This window comes from Macaca nemestrina, chromosome 3 (genome assembly GCF_043159975.1).
Source record: "Macaca nemestrina isolate mMacNem1 chromosome 3, mMacNem.hap1, whole genome shotgun sequence".
NCBI lineage: Eukaryota > Metazoa > Chordata > Mammalia > Primates > Cercopithecidae > Macaca > Macaca nemestrina.
Window position 1 is genome coordinate 146444206 of NC_092127.1, and position 19364 is coordinate 146463569.

Here is a 19364-nt window from a genome sequence, read left to right on the forward strand (position 1 = left end):
ACCCACCCCCTCTGCACATGAAGCTGCACAGAAGAGTTCCCCACAGGGGCATAAAATTGACCGGGACCCTGACTAGAGAACTTAGGGTGGGGTTGCCTTGCAGTCACAATGAGGAGGACCCAGGCTATCTTGCTAGGGCTTGGTGACCCAAGCAAAAGGGGACAGGGATATGATACATCTGCATGCAATGGCGACTGAGTCTTGGTAATCAAAGAAAGAGGGGATGAATTGTGCTAGCAACAAAACCAGCATGAGAGGAGATGGATCAAGGAGGGCTGGCTGACGACTCCTACAGACCCCAGGACAGCAGAAGCAACAGCTTAGCTGGGAGACAGGTACTCAGAATGACAAGGGATACCGTGTGTTGTGTATTATTCTGGATTATGTTCAAGGTGCTATGGCTATGGGAATATGACAGAGGGAGTAAGCAGCTCCAAAGACAGGATGACGTGTGCTGGGTTTTACAGAAGCTCATGCTGTGGGAAAGAGGGAGGTAGTCATTCAGAGCAGAGGGAACATGTTCAGAGTCCCAGAGAGGTCAAGAGCATGAAACATATGGCAGACAGTGAGAAGCCCGGATGTCCAGAAGGTCAGATACAAATGAGAGAAAGACAGGACAAGAGACAGGACAGGGATGTGGAGGCCAGCCGCAGAGAGCCTTGTATGACATGTTAATTTCCCCCAACTCTAGATCTTTCTGTGAAGGCTTCCAGAGTTCTTTCTATGAAAGACAAATATGATCATGTCATTTAGCTGAAAGTCTCGTATTGACTTCCCTTAGAACAGGGATTGTTGGCCGAGTGCAGTGGCTCAGGCTCAGAAAAAATATTTTTCAATGCATAACATAAAATAAATAAGATCACAAAGGAAACCAAATATATTGAAATACATTGGGAGGCCGAGATGCATAGATCACTTGAGCCAAGGAGTTCCAGACCAGCCTGGGCAACATAGGGAGACCTCGTCTCTACAAAATAAAAAATTACCAGCCTGAGAAACATGGTGAAACCTTGTCTCTACAAAAACAAAACCCAAAACACCCAAAAACCAGAAAGTAACCAGGCATGGCGGCAGGTGCTTGTAGTCCCAGCTACTCTGGAGGCTGAGTTGGGAGGATCCCTTGGGCTCGGAAGATAGAGGCTACAGTGAGCCTGAGCCGTGACAGTGGCCACTGCACTCCAGTCAGGGCAACAGAATGAGGGCTTGTCTCAAAAAAAGACAAAAGCTGAAATTCTTTTTTTTTTTTAATAGTTAATAACAATGTATCTTATTCCTTAAAGGGTTTTTAATATTTTCAACTTTTATTTTAGATACTGGGGTACACGGGCAGGCTTGTTACATGGATATGTTGTGTGATGCTGAGGTTTGGGGCACAAATGATCCCGTCATTCATACAGGTAGTGAGCACAGTACCCAATAGGTAGTTTTTAAAACCCATCCCCTCCTCCCTACTTCCCGCCTTCTTCCCCCGCCCAGTAGTCCCTGGTGTCTATTGTTCTCATATGTCCATGAGTACCCCAAGTTTAGCTCCCACTTATAAGTGAGAACATGTGGTTTGTGTGTGTGTGTGTGTGTGTGTGTGTGTGTGTGTGTGTGTGTGCGCGTGCGCATGGTTTTCTGAGATGGAGTCTTTTTTTTTTTTTTTTTTTTTTGAGACGGAGTCTCCCTCTGCCGCCCAGGCTGGAGTACAGTGGCGCGATCTCGGCTCACTGCAAGCTCCGCCTCCCGGGTTTACGCCATTCTCCCGCCTCAGCCTCCCCAGTAGCTGGGACTACAGGCGCCGGCCACCTCGCCCGGCTAGTTTTTTTGTATTTTTTAGTAGAGACGGGGTTTCACTGTGTTAGCCAGGATGATCTCGATCTCCTGACCTCGTGATCCGCCCATCTCGGCCTCCCAAAGTGCTGGGATTACAGGCTTGAGCCACCGCACCCGGCAAGAGATGGAGTCTTACTCTGCCACCCAGGCTGGAGTGCAGTGGTGCAATCATGGCTCACTGCAGCCTTGACCTCCTGGGTTCAAGCGATCCTCCCACCTCAGCCTCCTGAGTAGCTAGGACTATAAGCACACAACAACCACGCCTGGCTAATTTTTGTGGGGTTTTTTTTTGTTTTTTTGTTTTTTTGTTTGTAGAGACAGGGTTTTGTCATGGTGCCCAGGCTGATCCTGAACTCCCGGCCTCAAACAATCTGCCCACTTCAGTCTCTCAAACTGCCAGGATTACAGGCGTGAGCCACCACTCTCTGCCGGTATTTGGTTTTCTGTTCTTGTGTTAACTCACTTAGGATAATGGCTCTAGCTGCATCTGTGTTGCTGCAAAGTATTCCATGGTGTCTATGTACCACATTTTCTTTATTCAATCCATCATTGATTGACGCCTAGGTTGATTCCATGTTTCTGCTAATGTGAGTAGTGCAGTGATAAACATATGAGTCCATGTGTCTTTTTTTGGTTGAATGATTTTTTTTTGGGTGGGGGGCACACACCCAGTAATGGGATTGCTAGGTTGAATGGTAGTTCTAAATTATTTGAAAATCTCCAAACTGCTTTCCGCAGTGGCTGAACTAATTTATATTCTCACCAACAGAGTATGAGCGTTCTTTATTCTTTGCAGCCTTGCCAGCATCTGTTATTATTTGACTTTTTAATAATAGCCATACTGACTGGTGTGAGAAAGACTCTCATTGTGGTTTAGTGAGATGGTGATTAGTGATGATGAGAATTTTTTTTTTTTTTCATATGATTGTTGGCTTCATGGATGTCTTCTTTTGAGAAGTGCCTGTTCATGTCCTTTGCTGCTTTTTTAGGGGGTTATTTGTGGAACAGGGATTGAAATACATTGGGAGGCCAAGGTGGGTAGATCACTTGAGCCCAGGAGTTCCAGACCAGCCTGGGCAATGTAGGGAGATCTTGTCTCTACACAATAAAAAATTAGCAGCCTGGGCAACATGGTGAAACCTTTATTGTGCCACGTGTTCATAGACTAGTTCCGTAAAGCTCAGAGAAATATTTTTCAATGTGTAACATAAAATAAATAGAATCACTAATGAAACCAATTATATTGAAATACTTTTAAATATTTTAAAAGAGAAAATTTGTAACACGTGTGCTTCTCAGTAACATGTTAACGTCCATATGGTAGGTCTAAGAACTACTGTAATTTGAAAATAATGATGAGTGTATACTTTTTATGATATCTTCTGCAACTATGAAGTATTACCAAAAAAACTATGATATTACTTGGTTGAGTAAGCCACAGGTTCTGGCCAATACTATAATACTTGGCTCATTACCTAAATTCTTTGTTTTGGTTTTGTCTTTTAAAGGCTAGTTGGCTGGGCATGGTGGCTCATGCCTGTAATCCCAGCACTTTGCGGGGCTGAAGTGGGCAGATCCTTTGAGGTCAGGAGTTTGAGACCAACCTGGCCAACATGCTGAAACCCTGTCTCTACTAAAAATACAAAAAATTAGCTGGGTGTGGTAGCTCATACCTATAATCCTAGCTACTTGGGACGCTGAGGCAGGAGAACTACTTGAACCTGGGAGGTGGAGGTTGCAGTGAGCCAAGATTGCCTGGGTGAGAGAGCGAGACTCCGTCTAAGAAAGCAGAAAAAGAAATAAAGGCTAGTCAAGGGAAGCAGTGGGAGTGGAGGAGAAACAAATCTGTAACTAGTTGTAATCAATTAGTTGTAAACACTCCTTCCTGGATGTTGCCTAAATTCCTTTTTTTTTTTTATAGATGGAGTTTTGCTCTTGTCACCTACGCTGGAGTGCAGTGGCGTGATCTCAGCTCACCACAACCTCCACCTCCCAGGTTCAAGCTATTCTCCTGCCTCAGCCTCCCGAGTAGTTGGGATTACAGGCACCTGCCACCACACCCAGCTAATTTTTTTGTGTTTTTTGTAGAGACAAGGTTTCACCATGCTGGCCAGGCTGGTCTTGAACTCCTGATCGCAGGTGATCCGCCACCGCCTCGGCCTCTCAAAGTGCTGGGATTACAGGCATGAGACACTGCGCCGGGTGTAAATTCTTAATTGAAACAAATTTTAAATTTCAGAGGTTAGTGAAAATAAAGATGTAACTTTTTCCCCCCATCTAAGTTCATGGATGTCAGGCCTCTGAACCCAAGCTAAGCCATCATCTCCCCTGTGACCTGCACGTATACATCCAGATGGCCTGAAGCAACTGAAGATCCACAAAAGAAGTGAAAATAGCCTTAACTGATGACATTCTACCATTGTGATTTGTTTCTGCCCCACCCTAACTGATCGATGTACTTTGTAATCTCCCCCACCCTTAAGGTTCTTTGTAATCTCCCCACCCTTGAGAATGTACTTTGTGAGATACACCCCCTGCCCGCAAAACATTTCTCCTAACTCCACCGCCTATCCCAAAACCTGTAAGAACTAATGATAATCCCACCACCATTTGCTGACTCTCTTTTCGGACTCAGCCCGCCTGCACCCAGGTGAAATAAACAGCCTTGTTGCTCACACAAAGCCTGTTTGCTGGTCTCTTCACATGGAGCGCCTAACAATGGATCCTTTGAATTCTATGGTCCTTAGGCCCTAGAGAATGAATGAAGTAGGTATTATTCAATACCTATGCCAGATCAGGCAGAAATTATTACTAATTAGAGAAGAATGCCTCTTTTCCTCTCCTGACTTCCATGAGGAGGGATTACTTTCCCCTCAACACAGCTGTCTTCTATACTTGCTTGTGTTCTAATCATAAGTAAGGTTCAGATGGGTGCATCTGTTAGGATTCGTCTGCAAGGGGCAGAGACCTAAAATCACAGTGGATTAAACAAGGTAAAATTTATGCCCTGCTCACCTAATGTGAAGATAGACAGTAGAGGGTTGGATAGCAATTCTGCCCCATGACGTCGTTCTATCTGCACTGTACAGGATGCCTGTCAATCTAGGTGCCCCACCCCCAGCCAAGGGTTGGTCCAATGATCTACTTTAGGCCAATCAGATACTCTCTCTGGAACTGGCATCTGGAGTGAAGTGTCCATAAAGACTGAACATGGACTGAACTCATTGCCTTTGTGGAAGGCATCTTGAAGAGAGAACCTGTTCATTATTTCCTGCTACCCAGATCCTCAAAGCGGCCGTTTCTATCCTCCCCAAAGCGGCTGTTTCTATCCTCCCTGAAGCCTGATTCTATGCCCTTTTTTTCCTTTCCTTTCCTTTCTTCTTCCTTCCTTCCTTCCCTCCTTCCCTTCTTTCCCTCCCTCCCTCCCTCCCTTCCTTCTTTCCTTTCCTTCTTTTCTCCTTCCTTCCTTCTTTCTTTTCTTTCCTCCCTTCCTTCCTTCTGTCAGGCCTCTGAGCCCAAGCCAAGCCATCACATCCCCTGTGACTTGCACGTATATACACCCAGATGACCTGAAGTAACTGAAGAATCACAAAAGAAGTGCAAATGCCCTGCCCCGCCTTAACGGATGACATTCCACCACAAAAGAAGTGAAAATGGCCGGTCCTTGCCTTAAGCGATATTATCTTGTGAAAGTCCTTTTCCTGGCTCAGTCTGGCTCAAAAAGCTCCCCCACTGAGCACCTTGTAACCCCCATGCCTGCCCACCAGAGAACAACCCCCCTTTGACTGAAATTTTCCTTTACCTACCCAAATTCTATAAAACGGCCCCACTCTTATCTCCCTTCGTTGACTCTTTTCGGACTCAGCTCGCCTGCACCCAGGTGATTAAAAAGCTTTATTGCTCACACAAAGCCTGTTTGGTGGTCTCTTCACATGGATGAGCATGACACCTTCCTTCCTTCCTTCCTTCCTTCCTTCCTTCCTTCCTTCCTTCCTTCCTTCCTTCCTTCCTTCCTTCCTTCCTTCCTTCCTTCTTTCCTTCCTTCCTTCCTTCTTTCATTCTTTCTTTTCTTTCTGAAACAGGGTCTCTTTCTGTCACCCAGGCTGGGGTGCAGTGGTGCGATCTCCACTCACTGCACACAAGACCTCCTGGGCTCAAGCCATCATCCCGCCTCAGTCTCACGAGTAGCTGGGACCACAGGTGTGCGCCACCATGCCCAGCTAATTTTTTGTTTTTGTTTTTGTATAGATAGGCTCTTGCTATGTTACTCAAGCTGGTTTTGAACTCCTGAGCTCAAGCAATCCACACACCTACACCTCCAAAAGTGCTGGGATTACAGGTGTGAGCCACCGCTTTTAGCCTTTTTTAAAATTTTGATTCTATGAATTACTTCTGTTACTTTCTAGTTTAAATCAGCCAGAGTTAATTTTTGTTCCTTAAAGTTAAATAACCCTAACAGGTACAGAGGCAGTAAAGCATTGTTCAGTATCCCCTTTGTTGTGGGCAGTTTCCATCTTCTATGCAGATATTTCTGCACGTATACTAATTTGTGGGAAAAAAGGACTTTTTAGACAGAAGACAAGCTGGAACTTGGCTGAACAGTTAACAAAAATAGGAATATCTGACAGAGATGACCAGGAAACAGTGAATAGAACAAGGAAAGAAAAAGACAGATGAGAGGGTGGCTAGAAATACATGGACTGGACAAGAACCCTGTTTAGGGTTGGAGACCAGGGTAGGTTTCATCCATGTATAGCCAAGAGAGTTTAGGAAGAACTCTGGTGGGGACAGAAATAGATCCAGAAGTTCGTAGTCAGCCTCTGTATTAGTTAGAGGAGAGGATATGCTGGAGATGAGTTGGATACCAGTGATCCTGGGCTGTCTGACCAATATGATTTGGATCTGTGTCCCTGCCCAAATCTCATGTTGAATTGTAATCCCCAGTGTTGGAGGTGGGGCCTGGTAGGAGGTGAGTGAAACATGGGGATGTATTTCCCCTGGGTGCTACTCTCATGATAGGGAATGAGTTCTTATAAGATCTGGTTGTTGAAAAGTGTGTAGCACCTCCCAGTGTCTTCCTCCTCATCTGGCCATGTCAGACGTGCCTGCTTCCCCTCTGCCTTTCCCCATGATTGTAAGTTTCTTGAGACCTCCCCAATCTTGCTTCCTATACAGCGTGCAGAGCCATGAGCCAGTGAAACCTTTTTATAAATTACCCACTCTCAGGTATTTCTTTATAGCAATGCAAGAACAGACTAATATACTAAGGCTTTTCTACCAACCAAAGGGGGTTGGCATGTGACACTGTTTTCTGTACCTTCCATTATTATCATGACATGGATTGTATCTTGATAAATAGTTGCACTAGTTTTATGGTAATTCTCTGTATTGACATACTTTCGACACTCTCATTTGTTTATTCATTCAATAACTTTATTGGGTGCCTACATAAATATTTACTGAGTGCTGGTCATTGTTGCTGGTGCTAAGTACATAGTAGTACAAAATATAGTTCCTCCCTCATGGAGATAGATAACTGTGGAGTAGGAGAGAAAAATAAACAATAGAAATATAAAATTACAAAATGTGTGCCAAGTGCTCAAAAGGAAAATTGCTGGCTTTGAATGGAATGTAACATGTGATGGTGTTTTACTACCAAAGGAGAGACAAGAGGGAAGAACTCTTCTTCATAAAGAAAGTTCACAAAACTTATTATGGTAGTAGGAGCCTTGTACTTTACCCAAGAGGTCTTTTCCTTCCATTTTCGTGAGCTCACTTTAAAACGTAATTCAAAGAATCTGTAAGATGTAGTGTATTTTGGTTTTGACTTTATGTGTTGTAGGTCTGGAAACTGAAGGCAAGCTTTGAGGAGACTTCTTGTGCCAGTTGATGGACATTAAACCTGGTTGAGAGACAGGGACATGAACTTGTGACCTTAAGTTGTCAATAGGGAAAACAACTTAAAAATAATGTAAAGTTCTGTTTGCCTTGAAGACAGGGAAGATAATCAGGTTAATTTAATGAATGCATAATAGGGGTTTGCTGATCTCAGCTTTCGTAGAGCATTTTAATTTGACTAAATTTCCTGAACATGTTGCTGGTCGATTTGTTATCCTGTAAGAAATGACCAGACATCATCTTTTCACATTTGTTTAGTGTTTCGGTGATTTGACCATTCACTGAAGACCATTATGTGCATGATACTCTGAAGGCTACATTGTAACTACCAGAGTGCTTATGGAATAATCTAGAATGGAAGGATTTAGCAACCTAAATAGAACCTAGGATTCTTTACATAGGGCATGAGTGGCCTTTGAAGAATGCCTTAGGCGCCCTCTTGTGGTCAGCATTATGAATGCATTGAATTCAACTCATCCTCAACTTGCTGGAGACTGTTTACAAAGTTCCTGAGGGCTTTTGGGCTGCTGAGACTTGAATACATCTCTCCATAGAACCGATGTTACCAAGGGAGGTTACATTATCCTACTATGGCAAAGACCTGGTATATTAGTCGGGTCTTTTTCAGCTTCAGGTGACAGAAACCTATTTCAAACTGGCTTCGGCAAGAAGAGGGGTTTTCTCACAGAAGAAGGGATTGCTGTAGGAACCAGGGCCTTTAGTTTTATTCCATCATGCTTCAAGGAAGGTTGTTATCAGAAATCCAGATTTTTGAATAATTTTCCACATTATGACTCAGCTAGCTACAAGCAGAAGAATCTCAGGGAAGGACCCTGGCCTGATTGGGTCTCCTGCCAAGCCCTGTACCTACCAATCATATGTTCCGGGGAGTGGGACACCATGAACAGCCAGCTTAAGTTGGGTGATCATCCTCGGTGGTTGTGGGGTGGAGAAGAAGGGACAGAATAGGTTACCTTAGGAAGGGCGCGGGAAGGCTTGCTGGGCAAATGAGCAAACTAAAAAGAGCAACCACAACCTACTACCTTCTGCTACCGAGACACCAGAACACATCCATACCCTTCTCCCCATGCGTGCAATTCCCAGAGTATCTACATGCTGTAACTTTCCCGAGTAGACACAGTACAAACTCACCTTCTCCACAAGAGGAATTAAAGATACATTGAGTTGACGTGTTCAACACCATATCTAGGATTTCTGGATGATGTGTGTTCCTCTTAGGTTCAGATGTAGTGTCTACTCCAGGTCCAATAATCTATTTCCATTAAGAAAAAAACTTGACCACAAAGCCAGTTCTTTAATCTATTTCAGATTCACTTAACATACTTTTTAAGATTTCCAAAAGAGACAAATCCTGTAAGTGTCTTATTTTATTGAGTCAAACACTTGAAAGCTATTTATTCGTTTAAATCAGTATTCTGAGTAAGTGTTTATATGAGCCCCTAATATTTGTCAGGTATTATTTTAGGTGCTAGGAGTATGTCCCTAATTTCTCTGAACTTAAAGACATGAGCAAATAACTAAGCAGTAAGGGGCTGTAATTGCAGTATGAATTGCATGTATATTCTATTTGTACCATTTTTACAGAATTGCATGTATTTTACAAGTGGTATTTATGAAAAATTGAAACCACAGAAATAAGACAGTCTCATTGATACAGAGAATAGGGATAAAAAGAACCTCAAAGAGAGTTACTAGGATCAGTTTTAAGTTGGAAGATACTTGACAACGGTTTGTCAAAAATGACGGAAACGTTTTCTTCCGTTTTCTAGTTTATTTGGCCTTTTGTTCTAGCAAATTTTGGTTTGCGCACTTGAGGGCCAATAACTCATGTAGCAGAATATTTGAATCAATTTGCTTTATTCATTAATTGGTTGTCCTACTGGCATTTCTAATTTAAAACACATTGAATGACCTAAGACAAACATCTAGCTTAATGATTAGAGGGAAGGATTGGATAGTACTTCAGAGCATGAGTTTTGGCATAAGTGTCACCAAGGTGGGCCAGGTGCAGTGGGATTACACCTGTAATCCCAGCACTTTGGGAGACTGAAGCGAGCAGATCACCTGAAGTCAGGAGTTCGAGACCAGCCTGACCAACATGGAGAAACCTCGTCTTTACTAAAAATACAAAATTAGCCGGGCATGGTGGCACATGCCTGTAATCCCAGCTGCTTGGGAGGCTGAGGCAGGAGAATCGCTTGAACCCAGGAGGCGGAGGTTGTGGTGAGTCAAGATTGCGCCATTGCACTCTAGCCTGGGCAACAAGAGCGAAACTGTCTCAAAAAAAAAAAAAAAAAAAAAAAAAAGAGTCACCAATGTTTAGTCCTGGCTTCACTCTTATTAGCTCTGTGACCTTCAGCAAGTCTTAGCCTTTCTTAGTTTCCTCATGTAAGTACTGGTACTCAACTTGTACTACTACTCAACTTGTAAGGTCATTGTGAGTGTTAAATAAATATGTCACAGTATTAGCATATAGTAAGGGTTATATACATGTTGAAAGAATGATTTAAAAAAAGCGAAGCCTTTCTTAAGTGCCTTTTAAAAGTAGGTACTACATGGCTAAAATCCATTTATTAATGCCATAGAGACTTGGTTATTGTTCATATAATTGATTATTGTTTGCTCATATAACTGATTACTGCTCTCTTAATTGGGGATCAATGTCCCTCAGAAAGAGTGTTGACAGTATGGAAATTACAAAAGATGTTGTTTTCATTTATTAGGTTGAATGGCGGTATGAGGGAATCACTGGACTTGCAAAACTCTCTTAAAAATTTTGACATGGGATGGAGTGTGTGGTGGTGGGGACCCTTTTCCCCACTGTTGAGGTTTTATTCTTGTGGAGGGAGCTCCACTAGTCTAGGATTTCTGGATGATGTGTGTTCCTCTTAGGCTCAGACATAGTGTCTACTCTAGGTCCCTTCCTTGGTGTTTTTAACGCCCCTTCCTTGCTCCTTTCTGGAGGATAAGTCACTTATCTGACTGGTGAATGTGGAAGGAATAACTGTGACCAAATGGCTCGGCCTCTTCCCTTTTTCTCTTGGGAGGAGCCTGTCTTCTGGAAGCTTGCATTCCACTCTGATCCTCCTTGTCATAAATGCACCAGGCAGGTCCTGTTTTTCAGAGGCTTGTCCCAGTCCAGTGCTACTTGGGATTCAAAAGAGAAGCAGTGGCTGGGCGCGGTGGCTCACACCTGTAATCTCAGCAGTTTGGGCAGCTGAAGCAGATGGATTGCTTGAGCTCAGGAGTTTGAGACCAGCCTGAGCAACATGGTGAAACCCCGTCTCTATGAAAAATACAAAAATTAGCCAGTCTTATAACCTGGTCTCAAAAAAATAAATAAAAATTTAAAAAGACCAGCAGTTTAATTCTTGAGTGCGATGTGATCTACTTGCCTAGAGACATTGCCACATTTTTCAATATTAACAATTTGATATCTACTCTCATAGCTGCCTTATTCTTTGGTCAGATTTCTTAATTGCCTCACAACATTTGTGAGAAAGATGGATGTCATTTACCAAGCCTGTTGAAATCCCAACAATCCTGTTAACAATGAATTGTGCACATTCTGCTGGGGTCTGTCTGTCCCTTCCTTCCTTCCTTCCTTCCTTCCTTCCTTCCTTCCTTCCTTCCTTCCTTCCTTCCTTCCTTCCTTCCCTCCCTCCCTCCTTTCTTTTCTTTTCTTTCTTTCCTTCCTTCCTTCCTTCCTTCCTTCCTTCCTTCCTTCCTTCCTTCCTTCCTTCCTTCCTCCTTCCTTCCTTCCTTCCTTCCTTCCTTCCTTCCTTCCTTCCTTCCTCTCTCTCTCTCTTTCCCCCTTTCTTTCCTTCCTTCCTTCCTTCCTTCCTTCCTTCCTCTCTCTCTCTCTTTCCCCCTTTCTTTCCTTCCTTCCTTCCTTCCTTCCTTCCTTCCTTCCTTCCTTCCTTCCTTCCTTCCTTCCTTCTTGTCCTTCCTTCCCTCCCTCCCTCCCTCCCTCCTTCCTTCCTTCCTTCCCTCCTTCTCTCTTTGCTTTTCTTTTCTTCTTTCCTGAGTCTTGCACTGTCACCTGGGCTGGAGTGCAATGGCGCAATCTCGGCTCACTGCAACCTCCGCCTCCCGGTTCACGCAAGTCTTCTGTCTCATCCTCTTGAGTAGCTGGGATTACAGGCACACCCAACCACACCTAGCTAATTTTTGTATTTTTAGTAGAGATGGGGTTCACTATGTTGGCCAGACTAGTCTCGAACTCCTGACCTCATGATCTGCCCACCTCAGCCTCCCGAAGTGCTGGGATTACGAGTGTGAGCCACCGCGCCCCGGCCAGGGACTTTCTAAGAGCCTGAGTGGAATACACTTCAGAATTATCTATTGAACGGCAAGGGAGCTAGGGTGTCTATCCACCAACTCCCGTCCCTCACTGGCTGAGGGTTGCTTAATTCCCTGGTACTTTTAGCTTGCCCATTTTGTGGCTAGCAGAAATCCTCAGCCAGAGCAATGCAGGTGTTCGATGTGGGAAACCAAGAATAAGATGAGAACAATCTACTGAAGCGCCAAGTAACTCTCAGTGTGTCCTGGGAATGGGTGGGGCACCCACAGTGCCTGCGATAAGGTTGTCTCTGAATTCCTGTGGACTATGCTAGTACCCTTGCTCTGTGATTCTACAGCTATTTCCTTAGTCAAATCCAGCATTGGATGGGTTTATTCTGTCACCTCAGCTGTAAGCTCTATGTGGGCAGGGACCAGATGCATGCTGTTCACTGTGGTATTCTCAAGCCTAGGTGATCAGTAAATATTTTTTAAATGTAGCCAGGTGCAGGGGCTTACGCCTCTAACCCCAGCAATTTGGGAGGCAGAGGCAGGTGAATCACTTGAGGTCAGGAGTTCAAGATCAGCCTGGCCAACATGGTGAAACCCTGTCTCCACAAAAAATACAAAAAAAAAAAAAATTTTTTTTTAGCCGGGCGTGGTGGCACGTGTCTGTTATCCCAGCTACTTGCGGGCGAGCTGAGGCAAGAGAATCACTTGAACCCAGGGGCCAGAGGTTGCAGTGAGCTGAGATCACACCACGGCACTCCAGCCTGGGCAACAGAGTGAGACTCCATCTCAAAAAAAAAAAAAATTATTTGTTGAATGAATGCTGTGGTCAGGAATTAATAAATGGTCACAGTGAAAAAAATCATATGCAATTATTATTAAAGCTAGTTTTGGCGTTTTGTAGAAAGTACATTTGCTATACAAAGAATTGTACTGCTGAACCCATTTAACACAGAGACGTGACGTGCATGGTTTGGACCCACCTGATGTTAGGTTTGAAGGAAACTTGCCTTTCACAACTTTATGGTCCTAGCAAAAGGGGAATCAGATATTTTCCTTTCTTAACAAAAATAGTTAGCAAGGAATAGTTTCCATGAAGGTAAAACAGAGTAAGAAATTTATTCTATTTGAAGTATTTTAAACAGGTTCTGTTTGTGAAGTTATTTGTCAGTTTCTCAACAGGAGAGAGAGATGGATTTCAGGGCTGAGGATAAGATGATGTAATGTGACAACATTGCCAGTAAGTGGTGCTGTTTCACGTAGCATTAGAAGTTTTACCGCTTTGGATTCTGTAAATAGAGTTCACAACATTATTCTCGAAATGAATTAGATTAGTTTCTGAACGATTGATAGGATTTTTAACGTCAGACAGGCAGTAAAAGAGAAAGCGCCAAAATCAGTCACCCCACTCCATAAGCAAAAAACTCTGAGGGAGATAAAAATCTGTAATTCATACAACTGCAGCCAATATGGGGAAGAAATAATAAAATGGAAAAAAATGGCTAATTCCAAGTTGATTCTATGCTCCGGTGTGGCCTGGATAATTCCAGTTTTGAAAGACCATTGTGGATGGGCACGTATGCTGAGAAAAATTCAGATATAATGGATAGTGGGTAGTTTTTGTTATAGAATCAAGAGTTGCTTGAATAAATAGCTTTAAGATGAACTGGGAAGTGCTGGGCTTAACTTTGTGAATTACCACATGAAATACAATTATGCTCACAAATTACTATATTTAAAAACAGCTCACAAAGTAATTCTCATACTCCTGTATTTATAACTTGACAAACTGCTGAGCTGTCTTAATATTTCAATTGAATCTAATAAACACTTATTGGGGGTCTACTGTGTACCAGGCAGTCTGCCAAGCACTGGGAATCCACAAATTTTAGTAAGACAGAGCCCTCCCTTTGAGGTTAGCCTTTAGCCAGGGGTTTTCAGTCCTTATAGAGAGACTGCTTCTTTTCCATCACAGCCAAATAACTCAGTCCAAGAGCTGTGGTGCAAGGAGAGGAGTGGTTGCTCCCTGCCTCCGTGGTCTTCCTGTAGCAAGGTCTCTGCTCCTCTAATACGAAGACCTTGTTTAGTCTGGAGGCAACCAAGAAGTAAGAATTGCCAACACACTGATTATTCCTCTCGCATCACTCCTTTCAATGCAGAGGGAAGAACTATGGTCATTTTAGATGTTTATCAAAATCTAGTTAATAGATTTAAAAAAGATTATCATTCGTCACTCCTAAGTGTCATAATCACTCCCTTTTCCAGGAGGCCTGAGGAAGGCTCAAAGACACAGTGAAATGGCCAAAATAATACTCTAGGACTAGCCTAGAATATTCTAGTCTTCTAATAGGCTCTAAAATGATTGTCTGGTGCCAGGACACTAACACAACTGGCCCCAGATTTACCCCTTCCTCTCCCTCCAGAAACGTTCGAGATGACAAAAGTTTTCCCATGCAGCAGCAGAAAGCTATCCAATGACCTTCTGGAGGAGTGAAATCTTTTAGAAGACACTAGCAACAAAGATTTTGAAATGGGGTCAAAGAACAAGGATGTCTTTGGAAACACACAGTCCTGGTTTGGATTCCAACTTAATTTTTCAGCCCTGTGATTTTGGGCAATTTACTAAGCTTTGGCTTTCTTGCTTAACAACAGGAATTATCATTCCCAGCTGTTAAGATTGTTGCAAAGTTTGAAATAGGATAATCTATGGGAAAGCACCTATAATAATTCCTGGCGTGATGGGCATCCTAGAAAGTGTTAGGATTCTCCCTGCCTTCTTTGGAGGGAGTGTTGGTCATCAGTTATGTGATCGTCAGAACACACGTAAGCATATTTAGTATCCAAGTCATGTCATCAACGTAGACCCATCATCTCCTCCTGGCCTGCTACTAATGCCCCTCATTTTGATAGCAATGTCAATATGCTTTTTCATGGTAAAGTCAATGAACAGCTATGATCACGAGGGCTAATTCTGAAAGCATTCGTAGGTAAATCCAAAGCAGGAAGAGGCTATATTTTTCCTGAGTTTTCTTATAAGAGGTGTACCTGAAAGCTGGCATTCTGAAAGAAACTGATTAAATGATGCATCATTTTGATGCATTCCAGAGCCTTCCCCTTTTTCGCTATGTGATTCGCAGCCTGCCAGCTCAAGTGAAGCGAGGAACAGTTTCTCTTCATATGCCACGCACAAGCACGGCGGCTTTTGCTGCTGATGAAAATATTATGGCCTCAGTTCTCTGTAATCAATTTACTGCTTTATGGACCCAAAGTCCTCCAGAGAATTTAATAAATTCACATAATGTTTCTAAGTGCTGCATTGTGCATTTGGAGCGCTGATTTAGCTGACAAATGTGAAAAATTCGTGTAGCTAGACAACTCCCTAGCGATTAGACATGTGTGGAAGCTAAAGAGAACACGTTGCTCCGGAGAAGGTCAGCATTAACATACAGCCCAGAATCTTCTCTTGACTGGCCTCATGTCCCTTCAGCTCTGATGGATAACACCATCTGACCAAACATTTATTTGGGGGGTAGGGGGTTTACTCATTTCCAGTGGGGCTGTACTTTTGATTCTCTAAAAGCCTGCTCTGGTCTAGGCAGAGTGAAGAACGACAAAGTTAAAGGTGATAGTGTAATGTGTGACTAGCATGGCACCTACGGATTTAGAGGACGAAATGGTCACTAAATTATGCACATTTGACCCTGAGGGATGCCAGAGGTTTCTAACGGAGCATTTTGTGGGACAGCAGCACAGAGTCACTTGTTTAAAACCAGTTTCATTTAAAGTTATATTGACTCTTTCTGCACATCTCTCTCTCTTCCATTCAGATTTCTTTCCAAATGTAAACAGATTTACAAAAAATAATTACTAAACCACTTTATTACTCAAAATAATCTTCTACCTTTACTGATGTACATATAAATATTCTACATCATGATAACTTATTTATTACATTGTCCTAACAATGCCATTTTGTATTCCCCTTTTCCTCTTTAATGTTATTTCATACAAACAACCAAAGTGTTATTTTGTGTCCATCAAAGTGGGCCACAGAGCTGTTGTTTCAAATAGGTTTTTAGTATTTAATTTCTGGTGCTGTATTGTTATAGAGACCATCATTATTCAGAATTACTGCAGGTTTTACTGTTAATTTTAGCTTGAATTTTGGTTTTCAGCTCAAGCAAAGATTTAAGATTTACCTTGAGTTTCCAAATTTGGGGCAATCTGCAATGGATATGGGGCCTGGAGATGTTGTAATAGCCCGTGTGGAAACAAGCAGATGCCTGCTGCACCTCCTATCCTGGTGATGGATGACCCAGCTGATACCTCTACTCCGGCAGGCTCTGAGCACTGGATGAGTGACTGTGGACTCTCTCCTGGAGGACCCAGAAGGTTTGGAGCTGCTCCTATGGCTCTGGATCTGGGTAGAGACACCCAGATGCTTCACTGATGAAAAGGGAATGCCACTTCCTGTATTTGGATGCTGTAAGCAATGCTTGACAGGTGAACTTTCTACCACTGTCACAGCAGCCGAAGAGTTGGGGAAACAAAATGTTGTCAAGTATTAACAATCAGAGATAGGATGGGAGTGAATATTCCTGTTCATGAAACACTCTGTAAAACACTTAAAGAGGTATATTCTGAGCCAATATGAGTGACCATGGCCTGGGGAACTGTATCAAGAGGTCCTGAGAAAGTGTGCCCAAGGTGGTTGGGTTACAGTTTAGTTTTATACATTTTAGGGAGACCAGGAGTGACAGGCAAAGACATAAAACCAATACATGGAAAGTGTATATTGGTTTGGCCCAAAAAGGTGGGAGATCTTGAATAGGGGGTGGTGCTTACAGGCCACAGGTGGATTCAAAGACTTTTTCGATTGGCAATTGGTTGAAAGACTTCAGCTTTGTCAAAAGACTTGAAGTCAGCTGAACCTAGACGGCCTGGAAAAGGAAGGTCTGGCTGCGTTCATGGAGATTCTCTACAGATGCAAACTTCTCCCACAAAAGACGGCTTTGCAGGAGTATTTCAAAATATGTCAAATAAATATGTTTTGGGGCTGGGCACAGTGTCTCACGCCTGTAATCCCAGAACTTTGGGAGGCCGAGGTGGGCAGATCACTTGAGGTCAGGAGTTCAAAACCAGCCTGGCCAACATGGTGAAATCCCTTCTAAAAATACAAAAAATTAGCTGGGCATGGTGGCAAATGTCTGTGATCCCAGCTACTTGGGATCACTGAGGCAGGAGAATCCCTTGAACCTGGGAGACAGCCACTGTAGTGAGCTGAGATCATGACAGAGTGAGATTCCATCTCTCTCTCTCTATATATATGTTTTGAGAAATATATATAATATATTCTAATATAATATAGAATACATTATAAATATATAATATAGACTATATTATAAATATATAAATATATATTTATATAATATATAATAGAAATATAACATATATTATATAATATTACATATAATATAACATATATTATATATTATTACATATAATATAACATATATATAATAAATATAAAATATTTATAATATATAACATATATTTATAATATGTTATATATTATAAACATATATGTATCTCTATATATTTGAGGGTAAAATATTTTGATGTTCTTCAGGGTCTGCTATCTGTCGTGTGATGATATACCAGGGTCCAGTTGGAAAATTATTGCACAAGACGTTTTAATTTCAAAGGCCTTTGAGTGAATTCTGGCCTGGATGGTGCAGTGCAGCACAATGCAGTGATACTATAAACAATATGCTTGATTGTGAAGCTTCCTGCCTCCCAGGAGTTAACAACAGATGATGAGAAATGGAAAGGTTGAAGGTTTAGTGAAGGTCCCTTTTAAGAGGAGGGTACTTGCTAATGAACATGCTTTCTAGAAGTTCAACTTTCTCCATGGGGAAATCTAACTGTATTATATTCCACCACCCATCCCAAGATGGTGGAGCTGAAACGTCTGTGCCAGGCAGACAAGATTCCACATTATTACTGAAATGACAAACCTATGAGGCCAACTTGCTTGTGAGGTTGTGATTTTATTTTTGCCACTATTTTGTTGCTGTCATTCCTCATAAGTACGTCTCCACACCTGTCAGGTCAAATTTGCCGTCAACTGAAATACATAAAATGCATATCTCTGTATGTATACATATTTTTCATTTTCTAAAATGAACATCATAAAAACAGAAACGTGACCTCCAAAGGCAGGATACAGACTCCAAATATTGTACAGCAGCTTCATTTTTTTATTAGATTTTCTGTGTTTTCTTCTCCCCCCAGTTGCTGGATAAAATCCATACAAATGAAATACTGGCTCACTCAGTAAATAATAATGAAAAGGTAAATTCATTTTACAGAGAAGCCAGTGCATGTAAGACATCATCTTGAATGACTGTGATTTTCTTGAACTGATCACCAGGCTATTATAGTCTCTCAAGAATAATATCTGGTTTTTAGGTTCTCCAATTGTGCCTGTGACCTCTCCTTAACCTTTGGCCCTTAAGAAACATTGACTTAAAAAAAAAAAAAAAGTGCAACAGTATGCTGCTAAAACGACACAGGTACAGTTTAGTTCACATTAACTTGGAGTTCTAAGAGCTGAAATACACACTGAGGATCTGGCCTCTTCCTGCCATCATCTGACCCCTCCTCTTGTATCTTTTGATAGTTGTGATGTAACTATAAAGCTCTTTATGAGTGTAGAAAAGAAATATCTTTAGGGATAAAATCTTGTTTTCTTTTTAAGTTTATTGTGTAGCTTATAGTGTCTCCAAATCTGCCATACTAGTTTCCATGTTGGTTTTTGGAAAAGGCCAAATGTTTATGTAAGATATTTTTTGTTTTTTTTCCTGGGTAGGACGCTGACTTTTAAGTAGGAATACATATGCCAGAGAGGACCCACTTCCTGGTTTGCCCCAAACTGAGGGCGCTCCCAGGACATAACACTTTTAGTGCCCAACCTGGGAAAGTCTCTGGCAAACCAGGATGAGTGGGTCACTCTACGAGATGGGTTTTCTTTGGACTTTGTTTTGGTGTGAATTAAAGGTAAAATTAAACTCAACAACTGGTTTTTTGAGGACATAAAGGGCCTTTAAGAACGGAAGATCAGCAAAACAAATCTCTTCTCAGAGAGCTTTCTGCTTGGACTAACTGGTGAATCAAGTTCTCAGATAGCTGTAGGCCAAGGTGACCCAAGCTAAGAGCTACTGGAGCCCTTACACAGGCTGGAAGAATCAAAGGAAGGAACGGTCCCTTCCAAATGAATAAGTTGCTCTCTGGCATTTCTTTTTGAATTAAAAATAAAATAGCCTTTTAGCTGGGCATGG